Source organism: Anomalospiza imberbis, chromosome 3 (assembly GCF_031753505.1).
Source record: "Anomalospiza imberbis isolate Cuckoo-Finch-1a 21T00152 chromosome 3, ASM3175350v1, whole genome shotgun sequence".
Lineage (NCBI taxonomy): Eukaryota > Metazoa > Chordata > Aves > Passeriformes > Viduidae > Anomalospiza > Anomalospiza imberbis.
In genome coordinates, this window is record NC_089683.1 from 83,240,937 (window position 1) to 83,258,593 (window position 17,657).

At 45.8% G+C, this 17,657-nt stretch overlaps 1 long non-coding RNA gene across 1 annotated transcript; it reads left to right on the forward strand.

Moving 5' to 3' along the window:
- The first annotated feature begins 7,097 nt into the window (after positions 1-7,097).
- LOC137471265 (uncharacterized) lies at positions 7,098-11,130 on the forward strand. The gene is made up of 3 exons (XR_010997493.1): positions 7,098-7,558; positions 7,595-9,371; positions 9,822-11,130. It is a non-coding gene; the product is annotated as an uncharacterized lncRNA (long non-coding RNA).
- The last annotated feature ends 6,527 nt before the right edge of the window (positions 11,131-17,657 follow it).

Genomic DNA, 17,657 nt, shown 5'->3' on the forward strand with positions numbered 1-17,657 from the left:
GTGAAGAAAACCTTAGTTTCCTGATCAGGCCCAAAACTGTAAGTCAGGCAGAAATGCAGACATACAGTGAGGAGAGAGCCGGCAACTAGGGCAAAGGAACTGCCAGCATATCACACGACTTGGGGAAATGTATCTTGTGATGGGAATTGCTTGAGAAACAGGGGCCCTTAGCCATTTTCATCCAGCCCTCCCTCAGCTAAACAGATTATGATGGAAACAGAAGATGACACAAATGTCCAGAAAGAACTGAATGATCCCTGATTGGGATAAATGACCTGACTAAATTGTTGGTGCTGTGGGATGCAATCTGTTTAGATCTGACAGAGATCAGAGCAGGGATGCCACTTACCATTCAGAGCCTCTCTGCATGCTGTAGAATACCAGCAGATACTAATGGGAAGTTTAATGAGGTAGGCACATGAGGTAGGCACACACACACACACATATATAATAAAGCAGGACAGAAATCAGAGCTGGTGTCTGCTGTAAGCATGCACAGCTCAGAGAAGAAATCAATACATTCCTGCCTAGTCACACAATGCTAATGGCAACATCCCAGTACATGGTAGCCATGGAGGATTTTAATTACCACTCCTACATGTCTGCTGGGAAATGCACAATGCTAAACACCATCCAGCAGGAACTTTCTCAGAGAGCTTGAATACTATTCTCTGATTCAAGGCACTAGAAAGCCATGCTAGGCTGATAGCTAAGTAAGCCAGTAATGGGATAGGGAGCCCTTTACCTCGAGGTCACCTTCTAGTGACCCATGGTTATTACCATCTGATTGCTGTTGCCTGCGTGAAATGAGGTGAGGAGCTTCGACCAGTTCCTCATGGCCAAGTGCCTCTATCACACAAAACCTGACACTGAGGTTGGTGCTAATTGGCCCTGCTGGTCATCAGCCTCTCCGGGAAGGCTGGGGATCCTGGCTCCCTCCTCCCTGCTGGCGGCATCCCTGTCAAAGACATCAGCCCACCGCCCCCAGGACTGAAGCTCCCATGGTTGGGTAGGCTGGAGCTCTTTGAGGGCCCTTTCCTGTTGGCTAGGCTCCTTGGGAGGCGGGCAATTCCTTCTTTGTGAAGGGAAGGTTTAGGAAGGGCTTTCTGCTTTAAGACAGGGAGAAGCCCCCTTTCAGCAGCTCTCCCAGCTGACACACAATGGCTTGCCACCTCCTCGGCTGCACAGAAATGATAATCAGAGGTTCAGCTAAGAGGAGAGAAAGGGAGCTGCTCCCTGCCCTCCCAACCCCCGCCATCGGCGCGACTCGCGTCACACGAGATGAGGTGGCAGATGGGTCGTTAGGGCCGCTTTGACTTTTTTAACTCCTTCCTCCCCCAGACAGCCCACCCGCAGACGGATGTGTAGAGGCACACGCAAAGCAAGGAAGCCCCGGTCCAAGGGTTAGTTTTGCCATGGCGAGGAGCACAAGCTGTTGGCACGGAGGACTACTCTGTATCATATCAATAGCACAGTGTTTTATCAGGTGCTTGTTTAAAAGATGGTATCTGTGCTGAGTGAGGTATTTGGTTCTATCCCATTTCAGTCACCAGTTCTTCCAGGTTCCCACATCCAGACAGGGGAGATGTATCTGAGAGGGATGTGGGGCATCAGCACATCACAGAGGGATAGAAAAAAGAAGTGCCTGCATGTCCAGTGGCTCCATGTGCTTTACCTCATGGCCGTTATTCACACAGACTGGCAGGGACAAGCTCTCCCCCTCCACCTCAGCATGGACTGCCAGCGTTGGCTTAGCCAAGTAAACGTCACTGACCCAATCTCCATGAGGCAGTGCTACTCCTGGTGCAGGGCCAAACTGTAAAACTCCTCAGGGTCTTTTGCCACCTCATTTCTTCCAGGATGCTCTGAACTCTAGCAACTCGAGGAATGGCTGCAGGAGGAAGCACCTACCTGCTATGTACCTATTTTTGGTGGCTTCTTTTTTTCCCAGCAGTGGTATGTGCTGTCAAAAAGAGAGAGCCTGGCAATCCAAGCTGAGCTCTGCTACTGATTACATTGCTTCAGTCTGATCCCATTATCCCTGACTTACAGGGGCCTGGAGTTATGCCACTGTTTATTACCAGACATTATTAACATTAGAAACAATAATTCCTGGCATAGAGGTTAAAGGGGAGTTGGGGCATCTTCAATGAATTCTGCAGCATTTCCAGCATTTTTTGGGAGTGCGGTATTGTTGATCTTTTTTATTGTTGTGTCACATTTATTATGTGTGTGCTGCTTGTACTCAATCTGTTTGGCACATTTTAAAAGGCCACACCATGCAAAGGGTTGCTGCTCAGGGGAAGGCCATGTGTGCTCTGTTAACACAGCCAGTGCTTTGCTTCTGGAGATGTGTTTGGTATAGCAGTGTGAGCCATGGGTTTGCAATACCGGTACCATCAAGAACTGCTGCCTTGCAGCCTCCCCACTAGCCTAGTCCTGGCCCGACCGCGCTACCCTACTTGCTCCTGCCCCACAGTCCCTGCTATGCCCTTCCTCCAACTCTGCCAAATCCCTTTTCTCTCCATTGCTATAATGTTATTCAATCACAAATTCCTAATCTTTACTAAATTAACACATCACATTAACCCTTGTCTCTTATAGCATCATCCACAAGAAATATCTGTCTGATGCTGGACAAAAAATACTTATGTCAAGTGTCTGCTTAGAAATAGAAACCCAGCAGCATAAGGTGGGAGTTAGCAGTCTTTGAAGGGCCACATTCTGCACTGTAGTCCCCATACTAAGTTATCATGAGTGTGCAGTTTATCGGTAGCATCTCACCCTCTGTGGGAAGCAGCAGGTGCCTTGCTCCTGTTAAATGTTGAAATGAGGAGAAGCCAGGAGCCCTGATCTCTCATGGATACAAGTTCAGATTGCAGCAGGCAAAGTTTGCTGCTTACTGTGTTTGACTGCCTGGTGGCAGGTTGCCCCTGCTGCCTCCCATCAGGAAAGGGCTTTCTTGCTCATCCACCTCTCACTTTTTTTTCTCCACACCTGATGCTGACAGGAGATGCCATCGACTGGAAAGCTACTCCAGTTTGGGCAGGAGGGACTGGCAAAATTTTGCTGTGATTTAGGATTCATAGGTAGTATCTGCATATACCAGATGTGTAACATCCTTCATGCCCAGCTTCCCAGAGGTCAAAACAGAATTCAGGAAAGCAGAGTCTGTTCTTCATGCTTAAAAAATTCCTTGATCTTAGCCAGTACAATCCTGACACAGTGAGCAATCCTACTGCATTAACAGACATCAGTTTTCCAGAACCTCACCCAACCATCCATTTAACATACCAGTACTATTCCTTTCCTCATAAAACCTTACACTACCAGTGTTTCCAAGCCAGAAAAGATGTGTGGGCTCAAGGATCCCACCAGAGCCACCTGATCTCTTCAGGAATCTCCATGGACCTCAGCAGCCACTGGACTGTTCTTTGAATGAGCCAGAGTCCTGTGCTTAAGGAAAATATAGTGCTCTGTCTGCTCTTTCCCTCTTTCATTTGGGAAAGAATTCATCTTGGTTGATGAAATCTTCAGACAGTAGCTCCAGCTGCATGTAGGGTTTTCAATCCATTTTCTGCTCTTGCAGCTTCTGCATGACAACTGCATGTCCCAAACAGACCATGCCATGCCTCAAAGCAGAGCAGGAGTCAGGCTTGGCTGTTTCAAGCTGTCAGCACTGCATTGTGGGGTCAGAAGCAGGTTGCCAGAGGAGCCGGATCTGCTGGGCACAGCCCATGGCAGTGCCAGGCTCGCAGGAGAGGGAAAGGTACAGAGGCTTTCCCCTGGGGGGAAGTCTGGCTGGTGGTGACATCTGAGTACCTTGAGCCAAGCAGGAGTGCAGGAAAACCTTCCTATTATCCTCTGGTGACAAAAAGAGCCTGTGAAACAGATGTGCAAAGCCATGCTCTTCAGGATGCAGATTGCTCCATAGATTTGAGCTGATCAGTGAACCTCCTGCCCTCCTTCTTATCCAGCTCTACAAGTGTTTCAAACGACAATTACATTTGTATTTTATAAAATACACTGCTCATAAGAGGAGAGGAAGTCATGGTGCTCCCTGCCTCCACTCCTCTGGGCCCCCATTAAGTCTGTTTGCCTGTGATTTCTTCCAAATGACAGAGCCAGTCTGTTAGCAGTTAAGTTAAACAGATCTTGTCCTGTAATAACCCCGTCCAGGCTGCTAATTGGTACCAGTACCTACTCCCTGCCTCCTCCTTGCTACTGGCAGGGCTCGGTCTGCTGCTCTCCTGCCAGGTCAACAAGAGAAGGGGTGTCACCTGCTGGCCTTTGCTCTAGGGCAGGGCCTCTTGCCAGGGCACAGGTAACATTGGCATGGGAAGAGGAGCAAGGATGGGAAGGGCTTTTCCAGAGAAAGCAATGACCACATACCCACAAATGTGCTCTGTTCTCTAACGCTGAAATTGAAGACAGCAGTTTCTCCAACTGATCTGCCCACAAAGTCATCCTAATCCTCTCCTTATGACTTTGAGTGCATTGCTGTTCAAACAATAATGGCATCCCAGCATCACCACAGCAACATATGGCTTCACAGCAGGGAAGGCAGGCAAGGTACTGCTCCAGCCAGACACAGCTATGCAGTACTGATCCCATGAGGTGCCCAGCTTCCCTGGAGGTGCAGCTATTGTTACTACCAGAATGCTCAGGATAATCTCATAAAAGTCAGCCGTCATATAGCACCATGCACTAGGAACAATTCAAGTTCAGCAACAGGTGAAAATAAATATCCTGGGAAGGAATGTACTTGCAGCACTGCCCAGTCCCTTAGACAACACAGGTGAATGGGCAGAAGTCAAGGTTTGTTGTTTGGTGCTCATAGTACTTGGGTTCAAATCCTTTGGATGAGTTTTGGGAGTATACTATTTCACTTCCACGGGAAACTGTATTTTACTGCTCAAGATACTTTTAGCCATCACATTTCAGTCTCCTGCACAAAATAAGCAAGATAGAATTATTTTTTCAGTAATTTGCCTCACAGAGAACATACTTGCTCAATTGCTCAGGGATCAGCAACACCCTCTACATGTGAGGAGCCAGCCCCACTAACACACTGAATTTCAAATATTTGCTGTCAAGTCACACAAAAAGAGATGGCCAGATGTTTTCATTGATTTAATCAACAAACAAATGCAAGAATGCAAGAACGCAACTTCATAGTGAGTGCTGTTGAGGAAAAAAATGAGAAGGCTGAAACTGACAGGCTGCTCATTGTAAAATATTTGTGCACCTCCTATTATTAAGTCACTTGTTGTACATTTCCAAAGCAGTTAACTCAGTAATCCTCACAGGGCCCATGGGAGGTAAGACAGTTGTTGCCCATTGAGTAAAAAACCCTGGTTGTCAATGGTACCAAATGTTTTGGCTGCAGGAAGGCTACCGGAAAAGAGGATGCTCTGAACTCTTGAAAAGTAGGGCTTTGCTAGGGCAGCACAAGATCTTAGAAGTTCTCATTTTGCTTGTATCCAGAGTCAAAATGGTCTACCTGCTGCCCAGAGAGGCCTGCCTGCAGTATGTGCAGTGTTTCCAGGCACTGAAGGAATAATTTGAGCCTGCATCCTTCTCTGAAGACCTTTGGTAAGATTGTGAAGAGTGGTCTCAAGCCCCTGACAGAGCATCTGTCAAGCCTGATGCTCTTCCCAGTAACTACTGGGAATGACAGGAGCAAAGGATCTTTATCCTGAATATTGCCACATCTTTGTGTTGGCTCCCCACAGAAGCAACTGGAAGACCATCCTCAGACACTGCAGCCCTGCATAGAGGGGACCCTGCCCAGCCCTTGGCCCTGCAGAGCAGAGAAGGAATTCAGCATGGCCTTCCCCACCAGAGTTACTCAGAGATCAGGCTCCAAGATCCCACCCTGAACAGATTCTTAGAAAGAAAAAGAAATTTCTCTGTTCACTGACCAAGTGCCAAGAAGTGTATTTATGCAGCTCCTTCTTTGAGAGCAGTGTTTGATGCTGCTCACAAAGCCTCCCTCGTCCCCATTAGGCAGGGCTCCAAGCTCCTCCAAGCTTCCGCAGCTCACAGCTCCTTGGACCTGGAGCTATCCATGGTTTGTGCAACACGCCTGGTTCTAATGTTCTTACTCACTGCAAACATCTGACTTCATGCACAGTTCCTGTTTTGGCACTGTAGTGGCCAAATTATCCCATCATATCACAAAATTGTTCAGCTCAGAATGAGTGGCCCCTGCATTGACCCACCTTAGGAACCACCAACACCACAAACATGGATAAGGGAGATTGATTCTTGCAATTTCTGAAATGACATCTTAATTTAAGGAATTTTAGTAATCTCTACTGAGGAAAGGGAGATGCTCTGGAGAGATACTCTTGAGCTCCAGGTAATGGAAGAAAAACTTGATGAATTTAGGAGTTGGCAAAGACTGCTGGTGTGCGAAATTGTTCCAGAGAGTCCCGAGAGCATCTCCACACAGAAGTGGTCAATAGCCTCTGTGGCTGGACCAGAGGGAAAGCAGAAATCTGTGCTGGCTGTGAAGTCCAAAGCTTTTGGATCTCAGGAGCAGAAGCTATACAAGCCAGCACTTTCTGTGTCTCTGAGCTAGTGGAGTAGTTTTAGGGACCTTGATATCAAAGAGCAGTGAGAACTCACAAGGCAAATGGTTCTCATTAGTGGCTCATTTTCTTAGTGTGAGGGATAAAAGTGCAGAAAGAGCTAAAGCATCTCCCAGTGTTTTGGTGGAGGGGAAGAGAATAACTACAGAAGATCATCCTTTCCCCAGGCAGTGACTCTAGAGCTTGGCATGACATTGAAGCAGGGCTGTATTGCACCCCGTGCTGCTGTCCCAGGCTGAGTGCCTGGCAGCCCGTCTCCCAGCCTTCAGGACCTAAACAGGGAGAGACTGGGGCAACAAGGGCAAGAATACGCCAGCTGTGCTTTGAAAAGCCACATGAGCATGGTGTTTCTGGAGCTTGTAGGCTTGTAGGGGTCTCCTGGTTTTCTGAAGATTTCTCAGGGAAGCTGATATGCCATGCTTGAATATAACCAGCTGGGAAATACATGTATATATATATATATATATATATGTAACAATGTTTGCACCCTTTTTTTTTTCTTGCATTTTAAGAGCTATCAACCTGCCATCAAGTCAGTGGAGCACTACTGACTGAGGTCTCAGATTAGTCCTGTAAACTGACAGCCATTATCAGGCAGTAGTCTGACCTTTTAGTGTTGAAGAACCAGCATTAAAGGAGGACTCTGGAGAATGGTCCCCGGGTTAGGAGTGAGCTGATGAAGGATTGCTCCTCCCAAAGACCAAATGGTGATGTAGCAAATCTTCACTGGTGGTAGAGAAAAAACTCATATGCTTAGAGCAGCTGCAGAACAACTGACTATGCTGACCTTCTAAACAATAGCAAGAATTCTCTGGAATATCTGAGACCTGTGGTGCCCTTGCATCCGGCTATTTGCATGCTTAATGTAGATCCACTGCTTTGGGACCCATCCACTTGAAATCTTTACTGTGAGGGTTTGTTCACTCTTCCGAACACTCGCATTTTTTGGAAAGCAAGGTGCAGTACACAGAAACAAGGTCTAGTCTTCCCAACCACAGAGCGCCAGCCCTCTTTGAGTCCAGCACAGAGCGCCAGCCCTCTTTGAGTCCAGCTCACAGCTGTGAGCCATAACAGATTGTAAATCTGCAGGCTGGAATGGGAGAACATCTGGGTGGCCACCAGAGAGGGCTGGGGGGAGTTGTCAGGGGCACCGCATGGCTTTTGATCAGCCCCAGGAACCGGCAACATTCAGCAGGCGCTAATCTGCTCTTTTACCAATTCTCAGCAATCAGCTACCTGTCACAGCTGAAGGAGGCAAAAAGTTACTTGATCACAAACCTGGTGTTGAAACATACCTTTAGATTTTACTGAACTTCTTTAAATTATAAGAGGAAGGTAGGAGGGAAATACAAAGAAATATACACCAAATAGTCACTCTACGGAGTAGAAGTCTGGATTAACTCATGGTACGTTTTCAAACAGAGTATTTGCCTTTGGGTTTTCTGCTTTCTTGAGATTTCACATGATTTGGAGAAGGGATTTTAGTCTCTTGAAATCACACAGGCAACGATCAGGATAGTCAACTGTGGCCTCCTTCTACTGGAAGCTCGTACAGCCTGTTAGATAGCTTCACATTTGTGTGCAGCCTTCCCATATAAAATGGATAGAATACTGTTCCTTTCATAGAGAAGAGGAAGCTGAGAGCCTCAGCTCATGCTGCAAAGCTGTGGCTGAGAACTAGATCCAGATCCAATGATCCCAAATGCCTTAGCTGTAAGAGTCTCATTGTGAAATCCTTTGTTTGAACTATCTTTTCATTTGCTTGCTGCTGTTTCTGCATTTGATGGACCACCCTAGAACACATGCTGTCTCCTCAATGCAAAAGTGGATCTATCATTTAATTGCTGTCAGAGCATGAACTCTATTCACTTGCTGGGATCACAAAACTTCCTACAGAAATGTTCATCGACTGCGGAAAAAATGGTACCCAGTTAAAATTTAATTCCCTGATGGGAAAAAAAATCCTCTAAAGACTGACCATTTGTATTACAGCTGTCTTAAGGGGAAGAGAGACTAGAGACTTGCTGTGCTCTGTACTTGAAACTGCAGTCAGTCTCTAACTCAAAGATTTATTGCTCAGGCAGGGTCCCACTGGAGGCTCAGCACTCCCTGGCCTGTATGATGTGAATGGAGCCACAAGCCAGATGGCTTTCCCAACATCATGCTTTGAATCCAGCTGATTCAAGTGCAAAACTGAAAACTCCTGAGCTCTGTTTAAGCTCTTGACCTGTGGGACAGCCCTGCCTCTCTGAATTTAATAAGCCTTTAAATGGGACAAGGTGTGCAGCATAAGCTAAAAGAGTCCAAGGGAAACCTCTCACTCACTGGTAGTCACAACCATGTTCTGTAGGTTCAACCACCAGTGTCACAAGGACACACAAAAATGTCCTCTACCACCAAAGTATGTGTTGCTGTCCTTGATCCTAAACATACAGGTTGACTTTTAATTAGCAACACATGGCCCAGAAGAATGACAAGATGTGTATGAATTTACCTCTATCTTAATTGCATCGGGAAGTTGCCTTCTGGCGGTGATCAACTCTGAAACTCTTGGCACATCTCATGCTAATGGAGTGAGGCTGCAGCTGGCAGCTCCTCCCAGGCTCTCCCTGGGCTCTTATTCACCAGCCTCTGAGTAGCACCTGCTGCAGGCGAAGCCTCCTGGGAGTACCAAACTGGTCCACTGTTCCAGTGTGGGAGAATAGGATGCCCTAGTGAGCCACCTCAGTGCTGGCAAGCAGAGGAATTACAAGGCTGCAGTGGGATGGAGAAAGGGTAATTGAAAGGGTGGGAGGTTTATACAAGGATCATCCACAGGGTGAATCCCAAGACTGGATTTGTCATAGAGAAATCCCACTTGGTTATTCCAAATTACCTTAGTTCCAGTTCAGTTCTGTGTGGGTGGAGATGTATGCAAAAGTGAATGTGATACATGTACAAACAGAACACAGGCAGACTGACACCTCTACAACCATCTGGTTTCCCTCACACTTGCTACTGGCTCCACTGTGCCAGGGACTGATGTGACCCACTGATAAGCAGGCACAACGTGTCACAGCACAGCCCATTCTACCATCCTTAATCCTGGCTGGGAATGCAAAATGGGAAACTTCAGACCCAGGGGATAGAGCACATCACTTCCCCACCTGCCTCCTTATTCCAAGAGGAAAAATGGGCTCTGGTGAAGCCCTGGCTCACACCAGCCCCACTCCTCTCTCTCTTCAGGCTTGCTGTGTTTCTTCTTTCTGCCTAATTTCCCCATGAGGGAGTGTGGCCAGCCTCGTTTCCTCTCTGAAAGCAGATGTGAGGTTTGGGATTGCAGCTCCTGGAGAGCTGGGCTATGCTGTCCTGTACCAAAGCCCAGCTGTGTGGTGGCCTTGATCTTGCAGCACACAGCGAGTTCAAAATGGCACGGAGGTACTTGTGTTGAGCACATCTCCCTTGTTATACTGGGTGGCCCAAGCCTGTTGACAGCTTTAATTTAGGAAGCTGATGGTGGCTCTCTACACACTGTGTGTGCCCGTTGGTTTGACTGAGCTTGAAACACATCGCCCTCACTCCCCATGGCATAGCCTATTTGGGGTCACAAAGTGCCTCTGCTACCATGGGAATCATGCATTCCCAAGCTCCCCTCCTCCACTTGCCCTTTTCTTCTTGTGTTGCAGCCTAGAGAGCATTGCAGAGAAGTTTCTGAGGTCTGAGAGCCTGGCCAGCAGCAGGGTGACAGCATCCCTGCCTTCAAGAGCTTCAGAGTTAGAGGGTGAAGTCCAGTGGCCTTCATGGAGTCCATACTACAGGAAGGAGGCAGCAAGAAGGTCTGCAGCTCTCCAGATGGCCCTTAGCACATGTGAACAGCCCTACTCCCCTTTCCATAGACCCGTTTCTTGGACATAAATGTCCACTGTGGCAGAAATAGGGTCTGTGTATGGGAGAGGCTGAGCTGGAACAGGCACTGGGGCTGAGACAGCCTTCTTGGTGATTGCTTTTCTTTATATAGTACCTACTACTGGAGGGCAGCTTAATCCTAGCACTTGCCTTTCTTCCCACATTAAATGCCATTGCTCCAACTCTACACACCCAGGTGCTAACAGATTAACAAGATGAAGGAGCAGGGGCTGTATAATTGTGATACCAATATAGCACAGCTTACACAGCAGATAATCGGTGTGCGCCAAAAAGGCAGTAGCGAATGGCTCCCAGAGGACGTTTCTCCCTAAAGGAGCAGCATTTCACACCACCAGTCTCTGTAATGAGGGGGAAACTACGCATCCTTAGTCCCAGGGGTCCTACCATGAGGTGTAAGCAACCAATTTAGCTCTCCTGGGGCAGCCCTCAAGCACAGCAATTTGCCTTACCAGGGGCAGTGGACACACCAGACACCTCATGCTTCCTCAGTTTGTTTTGACGCTCTTCTACTGCTAGACTGTATTTAAAGAAAAGAAATGAGTAAATTGTGCCAAACCAAAAGTTTTGATGTTTGATTGCAAGTTTTGGGAGGAGAGATAAAATGGGGTTTTTTCTCAGCTATAACCACTTAAGAGTTTGGTTGACACACTTCCCACCACAGCAGTGCATTCAGAGCACACAGCTTTCTTAAGCCATCTTTTTGTTTTGGGCTGGGTGGTTTCTGTGGTGGGTCTCAGGTTTCCTTGTCAGATTTGGGAGCTGTGTGTCTATCCTCAAAACCGCTGAGCATGTCTCACAGGCCCCCTTCCCTGCACACCTAGGTTAAGTGTTGGTTTTTAGGTATTGTTTTCTATTGCTCAGGGTCTGAGAAAATGCCAGTGAAATAGGGAAGAGCTTAATGGAGAATGAATTTCTCTGGAGGAAAGAGAGAACCGCAGACGCCTGCCCTTCTATTCCTGTTTACCTTTGCTTTCAGGAGGTCAATTAAATTGTGGGCATAAACTTACATTGCGGTTTGCAAACTGATCCTCACCAGAAGGTGTTCTGGAGTCACAGGGCATTTTGTGTTTCAGTTTCTTCTTTCCCAGCTCCTTTATGGCTTGGTAATAACTGGCAACACATGTATCACAGCAACATTATTTGCACAACATTTTTGCAGCATCACAATTAAATTTATTTTGCAAAATTCCCATGAAGATGTTACTTATGTGGGATGGCCAACAACCCATTTTGAACTCGGACTTTCCCATTTTTTCTGTGTGGTACAGCTGCAGGATTTCTTCATAAGCTGTAATTGAAAAGTTCATAGTTTTTAATTCTGTGTATGTTGAGAAAGGGTGTGTGTGGGGGGGGGTAATAGTTCTGGCAGCAACATTCATTTGGCCTCCTACCCACTCAGTTATGCCCTTTCACATGGGACATAACCGTCCCATGGAACTCATTGCTACCGGATACTGTGGAAAACAACCATCTCAGTGGCTCAAACATCACAACAGATGATAAGAAGCCTCTCATAGTCAAATACAGTGGTCTAGCCAAAGCTCCATCTCAGGATGTGTCTGCAGTGCAAGCTGTCAGGTGCTAAAAGAGTGCAGAAGGGAAAAGATCCCTCTATCAATGCCCAGTTTTTATACTGCAGTTGCTGTCCAAGCTAGGAGAATGAACTAGGTGGACTTTTGATCTCATCCAATATAGCACTTACTTCGAATTTACATTGGCTGGGAGTCAAGCCTGGTTTCTATCACAGTGTGTTGTGCAATTCTTACTCTCATTTCCAGTGTTGCCCCCCTCTGCTACATCCCACAGAGGTTAGTGAGTTTGCATCTCAAGGAAAAGAAAGTATTTTCTGACTGCAGTCACATTTGTACCACCAAGCCAAGCCTTGCCCAATTTTGCCTCTGAGTTCTTACTCAGAGAACTGCTTGCACTTATTTCAAAGAAAGTGCTTACATGCAGCTGACTTTAATAGATATCCTGGAGTGAGGCTCCATCAGCTCTCTATCCATGTGATGGCTGTCCCCTCATTTCATCATCCATTTTCTTGGTACTGGGCTCTAACAGAACCTCTCTTAGGCTCTCCCTTCCCATGGATACTGTCCTGACACAGAGCCCAAGAGCTTAGGTCCTCAAGTCAGGAGGAGCTTAGGAGCTTTTCTTTGCTAGACTGACCTAAGGAGAAGAGTCAACTAACTCAAGAAGAGCTTTCCAGCAAGAATTAATGGGATGTAGTGTGTTTTTCAAATTCCCTTAGTAAAGCCCTGAAGTGAAAGGCAGAGGCTGGTAGATCTATCAAGTGGAACGGTCTGGGGTTGTTGGGATTTCTGTCCACTCATCATCCAGGCTTTTCTACAAATCTGCACTGTTGCATTTGTTGGCAAGTCTGTCTTTTTAGCATCTTGAGATCCCTTGCATTATACAATAGTCCTGAATTTCCCTGATCCTGGATCTTGACGTGCTTGCACCCAAACCTTATAATAGTTATCCTTCATTCCACATTCCTCCCTGGCAAAGCTCCCTCACTGGTCAGCAGCCCTTCTTCACTGCCATGTGCTGATTGCTTTAATGATCCAGAAAGGATGATGTACAATAATACAAGAAGGATGTGTAATGAGGTAAGGAAGATGTATAATGAGATAAAAGCGATGCAAATGCCTCCTGGATAAGAAAAGACTTGACAAAGCTTGGGGAGTCACTCCTCAGTGCTTCAGTGAAGAGGGGTCCCTTTACAAGAGAAAGTCAGAGTGATGAAAACAAGTAAAGGTACCCTGGAGCCTTTGTCTGACTCATGGACTTTATGGGGTTCTAGGTGATATGTAGTAATGCTCAGGGAGGAAGCTGGCACTTGTAGTCATGATGGGACCACTGCTGAGGTCCCAACACCTTTGTATCAGATGGTGTGAGCCACAGGTGTGATCACCCACCCCCATGCAGTGATAGCAGCAAGACCTTGAGCATTCCAGGATGAACATTGCCTCAGGAAGGAGAAAGGGAGTAATCAATAGGAGAGTGCCAGTGGTCTTAAAAGGTACAGTTGTGAACACCTGCCTTTTTCCCTTATAAGCACAAAAGTGATGGAGGAAAAAAAGTTAAAGAATGGGGAATTCCAGTGGAATACATATATTTTGACACCAGCCAGTGTCAGCCATATTTTGACTCAGCAGTACTCAGAAAGGGCCTGAGTAGCTAGAAGGCACAGGGCCAGTGCAAATAACACTAAGTTATGCAATTTTTCGTCTCATTCTTGTTGCTAGTTTGTGAGAGTTGGCCTAGGGAGTTTCCCTCTCAACCAGAGGGGGAATGTCTGACTTCAGTTATCTGTGTACCATCAGGCCAACTTCTATAATTTTGAAGGCAGTCAGCAAGGCTCAGAAACACTGCAAATAATGACCACTTGTCTGAAGGATTATGAGTTATCCTGCTCCAGGACCTGTCTTTGGCTTCTCATTGACTGAGCTGCTTAGTTGGCAGGTAGGCCCATGACAGGATGAAGAGCAGAAAGAGGCTTACTTCACGCTTGAGTCCTCCAAGCTCTCACATCTCTTCTAGGAAACCTGGTGCTGGCCACTGTTGGACATAGGACGGAAAGAGGGATTCATTCCAGGTGCATATTTCCAGTGGTGTCCTCTCTTTTTTTTTTTTTTTTCTCTGCTGCTGCAAGCACAATTTCAGGCTTTGATTCCTATACCTGCCATGACCTCCCATGCTTTAATGTCTGCAGCACCTGTAGAGAAACCTGGAGCATCCTGCATTTGATTGCCTGATTCCACCAGCTACAAGTCTGGGGATGACCTGGCTGTCATGGTTTCAGTCTGAAATAACACCTGGACCTTCAGGGTGTAGGAAGAGGGTTAGATAGTGTCTGAGTGATTTGAAAGAGAGGCAAAAGATTGTCTGCTCCAGAGTCACTATGGGCTTTGTGTTGAGCCAGCTTGGTGGAATCAGCAGTTCTCAGGACTTCTCAAGACTGTCCCCTCACCTGTGTGGGGACTCCAGCAATACTGAAAGCTGGCATTTTGCTTTATTAGTCAAGTTTTCTTGTGGCTTTCTCTTAGCTGCAGTTACAGCCTGTCTAGTCATTAGCAGCTCCAGGCTGACACACAAGCAGAGAAAAGACTGCTCACCACTCATCAAATGCTGAGCTTATTTGCATGCTTTCAGTTTTCATGCAATTTTTAAAAGTGCAAACAGATGTCATGAGATTTTTATCTCATTACCTTCATATGGTTTTTATCCCCATTAAACTTTCAAAGAAATACTACATGTCACTATGTTTTTGGTCCAGCAACTGTAAGAAGCCCCATGCAAAGAACAGCCCAAAGCCAGGTAGCTTGGTTACATAAAAAGCCTAAATACTCCAGGACTGAAGTGTTGTACAAACTGGAGTCTTAACAGCTCAGACTGATCCAAGTTACAGAAAACTGTCTTCCTTTTTCATATGCTCTTCTTTCATTTACAGCTCTGAACATCTTGGAAACTCCCTCCTCTCTTTTCTGATGAACTGCTTGCCTTCACTGCACATTGTGTCAGCCCAAGACATTGTCTCCTCAGAGTAGTCCTTGTGGTTGGAAAGTGCTCTGCTGATGTGCTGCAGGCACATGGATGAGGGTGGCACCCCAATAGGCTCCCCATCAGGCATCAGAGAGTCCCTGGTGAGTCTGGTGTCCAGGCACCATGTCCAGCCTTTGCTGCCTGCTACACAGCCTGGTAGAGGATTTGAATTGGATTGGAGGGTATTGTAAGAGTAAGTATGGGAAGCATAGGGAGTTCCAGCCCTGCAGTGCAGCCATTATAAGCTAGGCTTCCTTAACTCTGCTTCTCTCCATAGATTTAACTTCGCTTACTGGAGCTCATGCCTCAGAGCAGCACCTGCACCTTTACAGGGGACCATGCTGGTGCTCCTCTTTCAATAAAAATACCTCCTACGTCTTTGAAGCTGGAATTGAGCAAATCTTCCTTCAAGCTGCTTTGTATTGCCTCTAGTCCAGGCCATCAGCAGGAAACACATCTGCATTTCTGCATTATTGTGCCAGCAACAAGGAACTGCAGCAGCATCCCAAGGTGAGGTCTGATCTCTTCAAGCACATCATCAACTTTTACAACACCATTAAATGGTCCTGTGCCACAACAGACAAGGGGGCAAATCCGACAGACCTCTCCACTTTTCTGTCCAGGTGACAAGCATTATTCATATGACATCACTCTCTATGGGCTTTGACTGAGCCACACAGAGCCTCCCACAAAAAAAGAGGATGAGACAGAATCCACTATGAAGCACTCAGCCTGTAAGGAGACAAAAGAGTGATGGGATCTGAGAGGAAACAAATAAAAAAGCTTTTTTTTTTTCCAAGATCACAGAACAGGTCAGCAGCATTAGGTAACACAGTACTGAACTAAATACCAAAGTGCAGGTGCTTCCTGTAGGACTCCTTCTGTAGATAATTTAGTCTTTTGAGCAGGTTTTGTTACATAAATATTTAGGAAGATGTTCACTGCTTTGATTTGGGTTCACAGGACATCAAACATGTTGCAGCTGTGTATGGTTGAACTGAAATGAGCAACTGACAGTGTAGAATGGGGCAATCTGTCAAACTCATAAAGCCCTTTTTGATTCTTATTTCTAGGAATAAAAGAAACATTTGTGCAATTGCATGAACTGTTAAACATTCTCACATTGTTATGCTGTTAACTCCCTTCTGTACCAGATGGAGGAAGAGCCATTAGACCTTTATCCATTTTTTGATAAGATTCTTAAAGACCCCTGGAAATCTTGTCAGAAAAGGCATTTGGCGTTAAAAAAAAATTGCTTAGGTGAAAAAGATGGAATGTGGGGTGGTGTCCTACAGAAAGAGCCTGCTCTCCTGGAGCATCCACTCTGTGCTCTACTATATCTGCCAAAGCAATTCTGATAAAATAACCCCATTGTCCAGTTTCCAAAAAAAATATCAATTAAAAAAAAATCTTCAGTTTTTTTATTCCACTAAAATATTGAGCTGTAATATTGAGAAGGGATGCATGGATTTTGCTCTGGTTATTTGCAGAGCTGTTTCACATCAGGATCACTGATTCATCAATAGAAATGTAAATCACAGCTGAGCCAGTAGGAAAGGTGAAACAGATAAGATGGCAGCAATCCATTGTTTCGAGCCTTTTGCTCAGAAAGCTTTTTCTATTTCTTTTCACTGACATCTCATGTTGTTTTTTCTATTCCTTTTTTTTTTCTCACAAAACATAATTAACTTAATCAGATTTTTGTTAAAGAAAGGAGCCCAGAGATAGACTGAAGCCTCTCCTAAGCGCCTTTCTGTCTGGGAGGAATACGAGTCCCAAATATTGAATGTTCCAGTCTGGCATGCTGAATGTCACACAAATATCATCTGTAGTCCAAGTGAAATGCTTTGGTGAATCACTGGACAGTGCCTGAGACTGCTAACAGTTCAGTCCCATCCTATTAGCAGCCCTGATAAAAAAAAAATACCAGCCTGAAAATTATCCAGTGTAAAAAAATGTAATAAATTAATTTAGTGAAGACCTCTTAAGATTAACAAAACACATCCTACAACTTATTTTTATAAACATTTGTGATCACAAGTGGCCTTTTTAGAGGGTTCAGAATTTGCACCCTGGGTAGGCAACTTAAAAAAGAAAAATTCACTGGGCTTTCTCTAGCCACACGTTATACCTAATCCACTTAGCTGCCTAAGTTTTTTTCTAGGAGCAGAGGCATGCATCACTTTCATCATCTCACTCTCCAGACATGGAGATTCCTACGGAGAACAGAGATATCTTAGGGGATCAGAGATATTTTAGGCTGTGGACCTGTCTTCTGCTGAGCAGTAGATTGCAATATCATCTTCTCTAAATGAGAAAATATCCACTCATGCAACAACCAGGTGAACTACACTCCCTCCACAAAGGGATGCAAATCCCCCTTGTTCAAAAATCCAGAAGTGTTTATCACGCACTATTCAGAAAGAGAAGCAAGTGTCAGGTTTAGAGCTACTGCCTAAATGACCCAACATGAAATGAAAGAAACTGACCTGTTCAGAAAGACAGTATCAGCATGGGTGATAATTTTGGGGATTTTAAAGCCAATGGGGCCTATATAGTTCATGACACAGACCAAAACACCAACTCACAAAGCAGGAGCACAGTTAT